The sequence below is a fragment of the Micropterus dolomieu genome, linkage group LG02 (genome assembly GCF_021292245.1).
Source record: "Micropterus dolomieu isolate WLL.071019.BEF.003 ecotype Adirondacks linkage group LG02, ASM2129224v1, whole genome shotgun sequence".
NCBI classification, from domain to species: Eukaryota; Metazoa; Chordata; class Actinopteri; order Centrarchiformes; family Centrarchidae; genus Micropterus; species Micropterus dolomieu.
Window position 1 is genome coordinate 30,173,417 of NC_060151.1, and position 14,367 is coordinate 30,187,783.

Genomic DNA, 14,367 nt, shown 5'->3' on the forward strand with positions numbered 1-14,367 from the left:
CCTGTTACATGCACAGAAAAGATATAAAGGAGAGGGAAAAAGCCAAAAAGCATAATACCACCTCTTTAACACTACAGCATAACATTCATGCAGGTAGCCCTGCAGCCTCTGTGATTTAGGGAGATTAGTCGTCAGTTTGTGACGCACTGGGGATCCCTTTACCATAGTTCAACGTAGTGGGAGAGTCCATTAAATTCTGTTGAAGAAAGAAAGGGGTGGACTGGTAATCTGGTAAATGCCCGGTGGGCCAATGCACCTATGGGATCAATATAACTTAATTTATGTTTTTATAAAAAATGGGCCAACATAGACGGCCCATAGAGCACAGACAGCGGCCCATTGGTTAATTTACTATACTGACACTGGGCTGGGCCCAATCACATCTCTTACTAGCCTCCAATCCCTCCCCCTCTGCCCTTTTTTTTTGTCTTATGTTACGGGCCAAAAAAAATTTAAATCTGGAAACAGCTTCCACCAAATGCGTGAAAATAACAGATATGTTTGCTACCAGGGCTACAGCTTCAGCACCAGCTGCAGTACCCGACTGGACAGAGAGGTAAAGAGGTTATTTCGCCAAACGGAGACTCAAGAGAAGGGAAGGCCAAGCACATGTACTGACTCAGCAGGGATTTTATTAAATTAGAAATGTTGATACAGGAGAAAAAATTAGCAATAGCTACAAAATGCCTGAAAACCTTACTGCCTTATAATCTATAAAATTTTTAATTGTCACCTATTGCCTGAATATTTTTTCCCTTAATATAGATGAAGATTAACCATAAATTGGTGCTCTTGCGTTTCAGGAAAATTACCCCTATCATATAGTCAGACTGTCACCTACTGCTGGAGAAAACTCAGTGTCAAACAGTGCAGCAGAAGCTGGTTGACATTGTTTGAATTTATCCAAAGAAGGTTAAAGTCACGGGCACCTGGACTTGGTTGAAGATATTAGACGTTTTCTCTCATCCAAGAGACTTCTTCAGTTCTTTTTTTTAAATGGGTCAGTTTATTAACTAAAAGTCCAGTTACCTGTGACTTTAACCTTCTTTGGATAACTATGACTGAGAACCTTCACAGACATTGTTTATGTAGCACAGTTTCCTTAATGCAGTCTCAACTGTCCTAATGGCTGACATTATTTTGTAAGCATTGTGTCGGCTAATCTGACGCTGCTGGAAAAATGACTTGTACTGGAGTATGAGTTGTGTACTCCATGGCCACCTCTGATCACCAGGAAGTCAGTAAATGAGGGCAAATGAGTAGAGGTTTGGGGGAATATTAAAATATATTTAAGAGAACTGAAGGATGGTGTTTTGTTGAAGAGTGGCCCCGAGCAAAGGGATGCATAATCATTTACACTATTTAGGTTTCTATGTTTTGGGGAACAGAGATCCTCTCTCGGCCTTGAATGAACATTCAAGGAGAGAAGAACAACAAGTGGGGGAGACACTAAACAATCTCACAGCTCTGATCTAAACCCTAGTAAATGTGGACAGACTAACGTAAGGAGTATAGAAGAAGGAAAGGTAAAGGATAAAAACACAATACATATATCTATAAGCCTTAACAATAATAGTAGTAATTATAAAAGAACAGGCATAAAAGATTAAATGTAAGACGACACAATTTTCTGCCATAACAGTCGACATCAACAAGTTAAGTTTCCACTAAAGTGAAAATCCTACCGAGGAGTTAAAATTATTTCACCGGTTTTCAGCAAAGTTAATAGAAGCTCCAGGATTGGTGATAGATGCATTTATCAATAGAAAATGATTCACTAACTGTTCATAGTTAATTTTATAAACAGAAATTGCAAAGAGTTGTCTGGTTCCAGCTTCACTGATGAGGATTTACATGATGATGAACTGAATATTTTTGGGTTTTAGACTGTTGGTCCAAATCTTTTTGACTACATCGGGCTGTAGACATTTTAAAAGGACATTTTTCTATTTTCTGCCATTTTAAACAAACAGACAAAATGATGAATAAATTATATAATATATAATTTAAATTATATAATAAATTATAATAAAGTTTCTGATCTCTATCTTCTCCTCTGTCGACTCTTTTCTGCAAAACTCCTTTAACACAAGAATAACTGGAAACAGACAGAATTTTAGCTAATTTTAAAGTAAATTAATCTCCAAAGGCAAGAAATTTGCGACCACGAGGCAGAGAGAGAAAGGGATTTTCACTCTAGCAGGGTGAATTAAATCATCCCTAAACTTCCTACGAAAGGACAGAGAAGGAGAAGAGAACAGGGACGATGGACAGCAGCAGAGGAACCGAGAGGGGAACCAGGTGAGCGGCTCCAGAGGTTGTACCGCTCCCAAAGGCTGAACTGTCCTCCGTGAAGGTGATGAAGCCCGGCTGGTTGGTGCTGATCTGGCTGTTGATCCAGGACTGATACTCGGACACTCGGGTGTAGCCTTGTGGGTAATAAGGCAGGGCACAGCCTAGTGCTGATATAAAACTCATCACTCCAGCCTGGACCCAGACAGAGCCCAATTTAGTCACCAGCGGGCCTCCTCCATCCCCCTGCAGACGTCAGACAGGTTGTTATACTTCATCCTTCCTCTATCAGAGGGAAATGCTGTCATTTTTATTCACCAGAGACAGATCTATTAGTGCTAGGAGTGTTTTGCAGACAGACTCACATAGCAGATGCCCTTTCCTCCCTGGGTCACACCGGTACAGATTGTGTTGTTTGTGACTATACCACCGTAGACCTCCCTACACTCACTGTTGGACACGATGGGAAGACTCACCTCCTGCAGCCTCTTTGGGGAAGGAAGTGGAACTGAAAAAGAAAAGAGATAATAATGCTGGGTCTCTATTTTGTCTTTGTGTCAACAGTGTGTGTCTCACAGCCTGATCTTGTTGTTGTCCAGCAGTCCTTCCCTCTTGTCCTCTGTGTTAAGGTTTGTCCAGCTAAGATATACAAGACAAAGGGATTTGGGCCCACAAAACCGTCTTGCTGCCCCAAATACTCACTAGAGCACCACATTTGGATTCATACACCACTGAAAATTGTGCAACAACAAATACACCATTTCCTCCTGTTTGTTTGACAGAAACTACAGCGAGCAGCTGTTTTAGGAAATTACTGAACCTTTTTAAACATGAAACTATATATCTGTGAAGATTTACGTCTTGGGCTCGGAGCTGAGAGCAACAGACAGGAAGTCAGACAGTGTTGAGAGACAGACTGACAGTAAGGGGAAAAAAAATACTTTTCCTCTAAACTTAAATCAACTGGCTTATTCAGTTTTGAGTCAGCTTTGTTGATTTTGACCTGGGGCAGCCCAAATCAGCGGATCCCTGCCTGAAAGGTCTCTTGAAATGGTAGAATTACTTCCCTGTGGGGAATATAATCTGATGGTTTTCCTGTTGAAACAGGACTGTGAGACGTCAGTCCAAAGTGTAAACTAATGAGCGATTACTTTCATTTGATGAATAGGCAGAAGAGCAGGACTTTTTAACCTCGTAGCTACACCAGTACAGGACGATTCCTCACTTTGGACCGCTGCTTTCAGCTCATGATACCAGAACAGGTAGTGGGAATTATTTCAGGAATTATTTCTGCAGTAAAAATCCCGTTCATCTTTCACATAGACGATGTTTGGTGAGACACAGTTGAGCACTTCAAGTCTTGGATGGACATGAAACTCTCCTGTTTAAATCATCGGTACAAGTGTAATAGAAAATATCCATCTGTCCATTTTCTGCCTCTGATCTACAGCAGGGTCTCCAGACTGCCATGATCCAATTACAATATCTTGTTGTGGTTTGGGAAAACACCACATTCACTATTAACACATTTTTAAAAAAAATGATTGTCAAATTAATTTAAATCCTTACTGTAAGTTTGGATGTTCCCCCATCCGGTGACCCAGCAGGTCGTCCCAGGATTAAAGATGCTGCCGTTCGCCGCCAGACACACGGGTCTGATGTAGTTGGTGAAGTTAACAGGTGAGGACAGCTTCAGCAAGGCTATGTCGTTTTTCAAAATGGCTTGAACATAGTTGGGATGCAGGATGATCTGGGACACAGTCTGGGACATCGCGTTTGTATTCAACAAGGTCAGGGTGTCACGGCCGAGGTGAACGGTGAGATTGGGTGTGAAGCTGAGAAGCAAAAAAGACAAATATATGACGGATACTGATGGTGGTGTCTGCATGAATTGTAGAATAAACTATCTTTAAACAATTGATGAATAAGTGATATTGGTATACTGTGCGAGACGAGATGTAGTTCATTGAGCGGTTTCACACAAATCTAAATGTTACTGTTTTACTACAAAGTGCAACTTTCTCGACTGACAAAATTATCTTTTAAATTTACAAAACATCATGTGTGTAATTCAGGACACAATTCAAACAGGATGAAAAACATGGTTCGTGACTACCATAGGCTGCATATTTTTCTGAAATAAGGTCCCAGTGGGCAGAAGGAGAGGGACTTAGGCTCCCTCTGAGCAGCAGCCTCTTCACTTGACTTATTGTGCTTATTTTGTTTTTTATTGCTGCAAAAAAAAATCTCTTATGGAACAATAAAGATCTCAGCTGACATGAAACAGCTGTAATGGTGTCTGACTATTACTAACAGCACAAAGAAAAAATGGTTTTAATGTGGTTTACTGCGGCACCCTGATTGTAATTTTTCTTTGTTGCAATACAAGCTCACTGTGATTGTACAGGTGAAGTCATGTGACAGGATCAGAGCTCACCTGCTGACACAGTGAGCAGCAGTCAGGACCCACTGGTTACTGATCAGGGAGCCTCCACAGAAATGAAATCCTTTGTACTGCAGACTGACCATCCAGGGCCACGACCCTGCAGGAGCGTTCACCCCTCCTACGATCCTGGTGTTGAGCGGCGCAGTGCCACAAACTGGAGGGAAACAATCAGAATTCATGTATATTCAGGTTTTTGTGTCCACTTTGTTTACTGTGTTGTTTCTCTCAGGGTCCTATCATCTCTGTGGACTTGTTGAGCTCGGCTCTAAAGATGATCATGGTCGGTCTGTCTGTCCAGCTCATTGGTCTGGATATCTCAACAACTATGGGATGGATTGTGATGAAGTGTGGTTCAGACCATCCTCAGGATGACTTAGTAACTTTGGTGATCCTTTGACTTTTCATCTAACGTTTTGTCCGAAACTTGGATAGAAAACCTCTGAATTTCACATCACTATCTGCTGTGCTTCCAGCGGCATGCTAACATGCTACTGTTAGCAGCAGGTGTCAGCTTTTTATCTTTTAATAATAATCTTTATTTATAGAGCATTTCTCCAAATCTTTATGGGGCAGAGATCAAGTTTCAAGATAAAACCGAATAAACAAGAAAACAATTTTAAGGAATTAAAATACAGGTCAAATAAAATTAAAATAAAGTCAAGTAAAATCCAGAAAGGCTCTCCTATAAAAGTTTTATAATCTTTTAATAAGAGTTCACTTACTCAGCCGACCTGATTTCATCGAGCTGCAAATCAAAGTTACTGGGACTCATCCTGAGGGGAACATGAAAATCTGAACCACACTTCATCACAACAAACTTCTGTGGGAAGCTTCAAACGTGACACTAACAAACCTGGACTGGATTAATGTTGAGGGTTTAAAGACTGTTTTGAACTTGTAAGAAAAAAATAAATGAAATGACTAAATAAAGGTGTATGTATATATAGGATAGAACTCACCATCTAACTGTGCGTTGCTTCCTGTAGGAGAAACAAATAACAATACATTTAGTCACTTACAGGAAACTGTCCGCATGTTTGAAGTCCTTTGATGATCTCTACATGAATCTAAAATGGTTTTGACAGCCATATTTACAGGTGCATCTCAGAAAATTAGAATATTTTGTTAAAGTTATTTTTTCCTCGTAATTTCATTCAAAATAATATTAAGATTTTCAAGTCCATATCTCAAAATATTAGAATAAAAAATGTATAATACACAAATGTTGACCTTCTGAGAAGTTGAAAAGTTCTGAATAAGATTAATTTATGCACTCGGTACTTGGTCGGGGCTCTTTTTCCGTGAATTACTGCATCAGTGCAGCGTGGCATGGAGACATCAGCCCGTAGCACTGCTGAGGCCCAGGTTGCTTTGATAGCAGCCTTCAGCTTGTCTGTATTATTAGTCTGGTGTCTCTCATTTTCCTCTTGACAATACCACATAGATTCTCGATAGGGTTTCATGTCCGGTGACACTAGGAATGAGACAATCGTAGCACATCTGTGCCTGGTGGCTCTTGATGCACTGACCTTCTGATGCTTGTCAATGAGACAACTGTCAAGTCAGAAGTTTTCCCCATGACTGTGGTTGTGTGAACTGAACCAGACTGAGAGAATAGAGGCTCTTCTCAGGTTGACATTTCAGTATTATAAATTCTTTATTCTAATATTCTAATATTTTGAGAAAGTGGATTTTTGATTTCCGTGAGCCGTAATCGTCAAGATTAAAACAAAAAAGGCCTGAAATATTTCACTTTATAAGTAATGAATCTAAAATATATGAAAATTTCTATTTTTGAATTAAATTTGGGGGGAAAAATTTACTTTTTCACGATGTTCTAATTTTCTGAGATGCACCTGTACATTTTTTGAGAACAAAACCAAGCAGTTTTTCCTGTGTTCCTGAGAAACTTGAGTCATTTTTGACCGTTCTGTCTATAATAAAGCAGTTTTGGGCAGTAACGCGTCACTGAGTAACGTGTTACTGTAATAATATTACTTTTCCCAGTAACTAGCATTGTAACGAATTACTTTTTCAAATCAGTAATATTATTACAGTTACTAATCCGAGTGTAACAGGGTTACCTTCAGGACCCTGTTTGTTTCTCTGTCCCCACCAGACTTCTGGTTACAGAATATGGAAGGGTAGCGGGGAAGGATATTCAGGGGCGCAGGTTACTTCCACTCGCTGTTTGTCGGCTCGCACTACGGTCAGATCACATAGCAAAGTGGATAGCTACACACTGCACACAAACTCACAATTGTTGAAAGTTTTCCTAACTTAAGATGGTACATAGAACGCATGAAGTCAGAGGAATGCAATCACCTTATTAAACACTTAGTTTATTCAACTATTTATTGTAGTTTTTGCTTAATGATGCTGTTTTTACTAACATTAATGCATTGATTATTGACAAATATATATTGACATTTACCTCTCCTCCACTCTGTAGGGCGAGAGCCTGCAGGACTTTCAATCAGGCGTGACAAGGTGATAAAGTGCTGTCCCGTTCCTGTTTACAGCATTTTGAGCCCTTGCAGCCTCTTAAACTCACGCGCAGACCCTACGCGTACCCCCTCTGATGACAATTTTTTTCGTCACGCGGACCCTAGGGGACCCTCGTGTAATCGCAAATGCGGAAAGTATAATTCTTGCCTAACAGGGACTCTTGCTGCTGAACACAGACCGTTTCTGCTGCTCCCTGATAAATGATACGTGTTGCTGATACCTGCTCAGGAAAAAAAACAAGAAAACAGGATGGTAACTTGTTTTAACAAGCTAGATAAAAGGTCATGTTGAGACTTACAAGAAATATTTTATTGCTGCTGTGTAAAGGGAACACTGCTGGTAAAAAGCACCTTATTTGTTTAAAGTGTTTGGAAACCACATTATTGCACTTTTGTGTATATAGCAGTACATTTAAATTAAAGCTGCACAATACACTACTTTAGAATTCATTATTCAGTTTTGTGCATAACTGTGATTAATCATGATTACAATTTTTAATCATTACACAGCACTAGTAATATTATTACTTTTTAAAGTAGTAAGTAACTTATTTCAATTTCTGAGTAACTGTAATTAAGTAAACTAATTATTTTATTACAATAAAATTCACAGATGCAATTTATTAATTTGTTAATCTAACAAAATCATGTGAATCATTCTCATATCCACACATACGGAGTCACACTGCTTGTTCTGGTTATTTAAATATTTCTGCTTGTTGCTGCTGGTACTGAAGTTCCCTCTTACTTTACCTCACCTGTTTGAACAGATAACGCCGTGTCAAGAGAGGAAAACCCCGGTAAACACATCACCATACAGGAATATAAACGAAGTGTCTGATTTTGCTATAACTAGATAAGAGTCAATCTCTTCCATCCAGATTTATTTTCATAATGAACTCAAAATAATTTAGGTGATCTACTGAGACAATATTTAACAGCACTCACCTGTAACCGCTAAGACCACGAGCAAGACGCCACAAACCAACAGTTTGACCTCCATGGTGCGACTCTACCAACTGTGTCTGCTGATCAACGGAGGAGTTTATCAACCTGGAGGGGAAGGTGTGACCAAACTGCCCTCAGGTGCGTTGATCATGAGGGCACGCTTCACATCACACACACGCCCTTCTTTACCAACAAACCCTCTGTGGCCCCGATATATTGTGATTAGTCACATTTCTCATGCTGGAGATGATGAGCTAAAGACGGATGGGGAAGGGGATATTTGTTCTCTGCATTTAATCCATCCTATTTAGGAGCAGTGGGCTGCCATCAAATGGCGCCTGGGGACCCATGGGTCATGCTGGACTCGATCAGGCAACCCAGCGGTTTCCAAGCCAAGTACTAACAGACTGAGCTAATGCCGCTCCAAAACACATTTCCTCAGAACCAGCCCCAGAACAGGCTGCTTGTACTTTGGGCGGTTCTGCTGGGTTGGTCTGTCTAATACTGCCAGTTCTCATACTATATAGTGTGTTAGAAGTAGACGCACAGGCACCACTTCATATAGTCATTAATTTAGGGTGGTGTTATGAATTCCAATGTGTCAACTAGTGGTGCTACCAGCAGAGTTTCAGGAGCGGGACCACACATCACTGACGTCACTGCCGGCAATTCTCTCCTCCATCTCGACGCTTGAGGCCACGCTTTCTACAATCCTAAAGTCAGGCGGGGAGCGGGTGAGTCCAGCTTTAACGCCATCCGCCTTCCACGGTCCAATCTCCTCAGCAATCAGAAACATTGCACCCGAAGAATCCTTCGCATCTCGTCAAACAGCTGATCACAGCGTTATCCCGCACCAGCAAGGTCCCGAATCAGTCTTCACAAACAATCTAGACACAAACCATAGCCACTCTTCAGAAAACGGTTAAAGATTAAATAATTCCGATTTAGAGAACAGACAATACAGCAAACTTTTCAAGCTATCATGTCAGCATGCCATGCATTCAGTTCAGTCAACACCAGCTCCTTTCCGGGTGGCCATCGCCACTGTTAAAGGGAATGTTCACATATTACCTCCATCTCAAGATAGCAGAAAAGTCGGTACCATAGCAAAACAGGACGTCAACCAACACCAGAATCCCAAGGCCTCCACCTCTCATTGGGGTTGACCGCACCAGCAGCCTACATCACACAGGACAACCACATCGAGTCGTCAGCACCACGCAGTCCAGCTCCGGTAGCTTCAGGTACTCATCACTGGGATGCCAGCACCCCAGCCATCTACATCTTCCAGCAAACAGTCACCGTCTCACTAAGTCGCTTCCTGCAAACAGTCGCCATCTCGCTAAGTTGCTTCAACCAAAAGTCGTTTCGAGCTAACATTCCTTTTAAGCTAACTTCGAGCTAACAGTCGTCTTGAGCCAACAGTCATTTCCTAACTGAGCTATTTTCCAGCTAAGGCATTCCATGCAGTCGTCTTCTAGCTAATTCGGTTTGAGCTAAAGTCATTCAAGCTAACATTTGTTTCCTAGTCTTTCGAGCAAAACTAGTTTCAAGCTAACGTTTGTTTCGAGCTATCATCGAGCTAACAGTAGTTTTGAGCTAACCTCCAGCTAACAGTAGTTTTGAGCCTCGAACAGTGTTTCGAGCGAACAGTGTTTCGAGTGAACAATCGTTTCAAGCTAACAATCGTTTCAAGCTAACATCCAGCTAACGGTTGTTTCCATCCGTTTTAAACCATGTCGTTTCGAGCTAATGTTGTCTCAAGGGAAAGTCATTTAGATTGAACAGTCGCTTCAAAGCAAGTCATTCCAAACTGATGTCATTTTAAACTAAAATTGTTCTGACTGAACAGTTGTTTCAAAATTAAGGGGCTTTGGCACTTATGCCACTCACTCTCAGTCATCACTAACCTGACTGTGTCAGTCAGTTCGTTACACAGAACCATCCAATTCGTTGTTGGAAACCGTTTCAGCTTAGCTTTAGTCGGGTCATTAGGCACCTGGGATGCAAAAACCGCTTGTAGATCACATCCATCAATCTCTGCAGGTCGCTCTAGTCTGGGATTCTGGCACCGGGATGCCAGGATCTCCAGCATCTTATATTTACCAGTCCAGAAACTACAGCTAGAACCTCCGGCACTGGCACCCAGCTTTCCTCCACAGCCCTAGCAGCACCAAGTTAAGTTATTTCCATTTCTAATTTCGGTCTTCCTCTTAACCTATTACGCCGCCCTCAGCTGATCCTCTTACTCGTCATCCTAGGTCTTTCATCTCCTGTTCTTCAGCTCACTAGTCTACTCAAACACATCGTAGACTACATGATATCTTGTTCTTCTTATCACGCCTTTTCCTCACTAACCGCCTACTAAAAGAGCCCTTGAAGGGCACCTCTACCCGAAAGGGAGAACATCCACCCGGTTGAGAGAACTCACTCCTGAAATCTTTGTGTATACTTTCTCCATACACTAAGACGATTACATGGCCATTGTTCTAGATCAGGTCCCAAAGTCAGAGGCATGGTTTTACCAAAAATCCACATCCACACTGCTTCCAAGCCACAGCTTGCTTCAGTGGTGTAATCAGGGACCAAACAACCACGCAACTCTAACATGCCCCCAAGTGGTACCCGGTCTCATCCATTGCCGCCGAGCCAAGCTCTCCAGTATTCTCCAACCTCCGGGTTTGAAGGTCTGCAGAGAAACAGCAGGTCTTCCCACGACCCAAGATTTCTAGGATTCTCTCTCGACACAATCCGTTTCACACTGTACTCTGGATTGAAAGCTTATCCAATCAGCATTTGATCACCAATTCCTCCTCGCTTTGGCTCAATCTTCGCCAATTGGGATTGGACGAACAATCGTGTCACCAATCATACACCGATGCCACATATTCTGCAGGTTATTGGGGATTCTACAAAGAAGACTAATCACAGCAGAATGGTCCCCGAAACTACTACCAACAGCATAGCCCTCTCTCGGGTTACAGGCCAGCTTCAAAGAGCCACTGTCACAACTAGCACAACATGACCTCCCTGTCATTCCATCTCGTCACTACGTCTTATTTCATCAACACGCCCACAGTGGCTACAAAACACACCCCACTGAAGTCCATCTTAGCGAAAGCACTGGCTTCCTTTCCAAACTTCAAAACACATTCTCAGATAACCCAAATTCTTAGAGGTCTTCAATGTCAAAAGCCATCTCAAGACCCCTGCAGCCTTCCTCTTACAGCAGACTCAATGTCCATCTGCTTCCACACCATCTGCGCTGGTTACAGCATCCCTCACTTGACTTGAACCTTAGACATTTCATTTCACTGCATCTCCTCTTTGCTTGACCTTCGGCGTCATGTGCGCAATTCAGTCATTCCTCAAACAACACTGCTTTCTACCAAAGCGATCCGAAGTCCAGTCAATCGGGCCAGCTTACGTTCATCTTTTTCTCCGAAGTCCAGTCATCTCTGAACCCTTTAAAACCCTTGTGAACTATAAGGAATCCCAGCGCACAACCATGTCAGATCGTCCAAAACCGGTTTAGTAGCTACTCTATTCCGGTTCTAACAGCAGTTCTGTCAAAGTAGTCTTTCGTATGCATTTCTCCCATCTATTACTTCGGTCACTCCTCCAGGATCTGAGCTACCATTCACCCTACTGCGGCATGTTGGACCATGACTTTAAATTACCCTTTTTTAAACTATGTGTAGTCCTTGGTCCTGCGTGTTCTTTCATGAAGCAACAGGAGAAGATGTTTTTGGTCCAAGTTAATCAGTTTTATTACAAGTAAATGAATAAAGCTTACAGAGCTCTGGGTCGATCTTCCTTTCTCTGACAAACAACAAGCTGTATCAGTTCATGAAATCTGACTGGTTCTCTCCCTGACCCAGTGTTTTAGGATACATCGTCATGTCATAAAACAATAAAACAAAAGTGTAGGTCAGTCCATGATTGGCCCACGTCCTCTGACCCCAATGTTTGTCATCGGACTCCACGAATCACCATGCTGTTGCTGGGCAGATTACGAGCGTAGTTCCTGAAATGAGATATCTTGGAGAAGAGATGTTTTGTTACCACGTTCCAAACCACCCTTCACCCATTGTTCAAGTCTCGTTATCTGATCATGCAGAGACCCCCAGTTTCTGCACCTCTCCACAAACCACACACATCAGGTCTAGTTTAATAAATGATAAACCAACATATAAACTTCATAAATACATCAGAGATCAATATAAGAAAACACAAAACTAGTGGTTCCCCTGAGTAATACAAAAATCATACATCTCAATCACAAATCTCTCAGGCGTCAGTCCCGAGCATCTGATACAGATCATGCACTGATGGTCTTACCAAGCGTACCATCACTACACTTTTTCTTTCTGCAAAGTAACCTCAATTTTGGGGGCCTAAACATATTCGAAAACTCACCAAACTTTGCACAAAATTCAGGAGTGGCGAAAAATTTCGTATTTTATTTGTTTCGCGCATGGGCGTGGCAAAATGGCTTGCTAGCGCCCCCTACAGTCGCGCCCTGAACACACCCATATGCCAATATTCACTCAAAGCCATAGCGCCACTTGCTGGCAACAGGAAATGACACGTTTTACGCTGTAATGTACTGCTCCTAGCACGTTGGACATATCAACTTCAGAACTTTCCCAGAAAGCCCTAAACACATTGATGAAGCCATGTTGTAAAACTTGTGAGTTTGAAGTAAGTAGCGTGAGGGTGGCGTGGCGGCAAAGTTCCACACTTTGCCACGACACAGGAAGTTGTTGTAACTCAACTATACATGCTCAGATCTCTACCAAATTTTACACGTTTATTAAGAGTCCCGCCCTGAACACACGTACATGCCGACATTCACCCACAGTCATAGCGCCACCTTTATAGTGCTATGTAGCGCTATGTAGCACCACAAAGGGGAAACAGGAAGTGATGATTAACACGTTTGTGCAGCACCCGATGCCCATGGCAAATTCACAGCCGCACCGGCAGAGCTCTAGAATCTGCAACGCGGCCGCCTCACACCTCGACAATATGACCCCCTAAAAAGGCCTAACAACGTCCCTGGCTCTTACTAGTATGTATTGTCAGTTGCAGTTCTCGTGCTGTATTTGATGCTTTGTTTATGCTTGTATGTTGTTCTTCAAAAGTGAGTCGCTTTGGATAAAAGCGCCTGCCATATGAGCAGATGTAAATGTAATGTAAATTAAAGCTGCAAGCAGCGTTGGCCAGCGTCAGGGCGTTTGGCGGCCGTGTTGCATATTCTGGAGCTCTGCTTGTGCAGCTGTGAATTTGCCACGCGCTTCGGACGCTGCACGAAGGTGTTATACGTCACTTCCTGTGTCCCCTTTGTGGTCCTACATAGTACTCGGCGCTATGAATATAAATTAATATTGGCGTGTAAATGTCGTCGGGCCAGGACAGTTTTTTCCAATTTTCTAGGTAGCGCTAGCGAGTCATTTTGCCACGCCCATGCGCGCAACCTATAAAATACTAATTTTTCACCACTTCTGACATGTGTGCAAAATTTGGTGAGTTTTCAAGTATGTTCAGAAAAAAGAAAAAAAAAATAATAATAATAATAATAATAATCTTTACAGTTTCAATAGGGACCTCGCACGGTTCGTGCTCGGGCCCTAATAAAAGCATGAAAATATAAATACATGTTAAAGATAAATATAAAATTAGTAAAATAGAATAAAATAAAAGGGATAAAATAAAGTCAAATAAGATCGGGAAAGGCTCTTCTATAAAAGTATGTTTTAAGAAGGGACTTAAAAGAGTTCACTGACTCAGCCGACCTGATTTCCTCGGGCAGGCTGTTCCAGAGCCTCGGGGCCCTGACAGCAAACGCTCTGTCCCCTTTAGTTTTCAGTCGAGACTCTGGAACAGACAACAGACCTCTGCCCGAGGATCTCAAGGTACATGCTGGTGCGTATGGGACTAAAAGTTCAGAAATATAACAAGGCGAGAGACCATGAAGAGCTTTAAAAGTGATCAATAGAATTTTAAAGTCAATTCTAAAACATACTGGGAGCCAGTGTAATGAAGCTAAAATAGGAGTAATGTGGTCATATTTCTTTGTTCTGGTTAAAAGCCTGGCAGCTGAGTTCTGGACAGTCTGGAGTCGATCAATAGATTTTTGGGTTAAACAGGTGAAAAGGCTGTTGCAATAAT

General features: G+C 42.0%; 1 pseudogene; it reads right to left on the reverse strand.

The window, feature by feature from the left end:
• The window catches only part of LOC123967430, a 16,985-nt pseudogene extending 11,212 nt beyond the window's left edge, over positions 1-5,773 (reverse strand).
• Between the last annotated feature and the right edge of the window lie 8,594 nt (positions 5,774-14,367).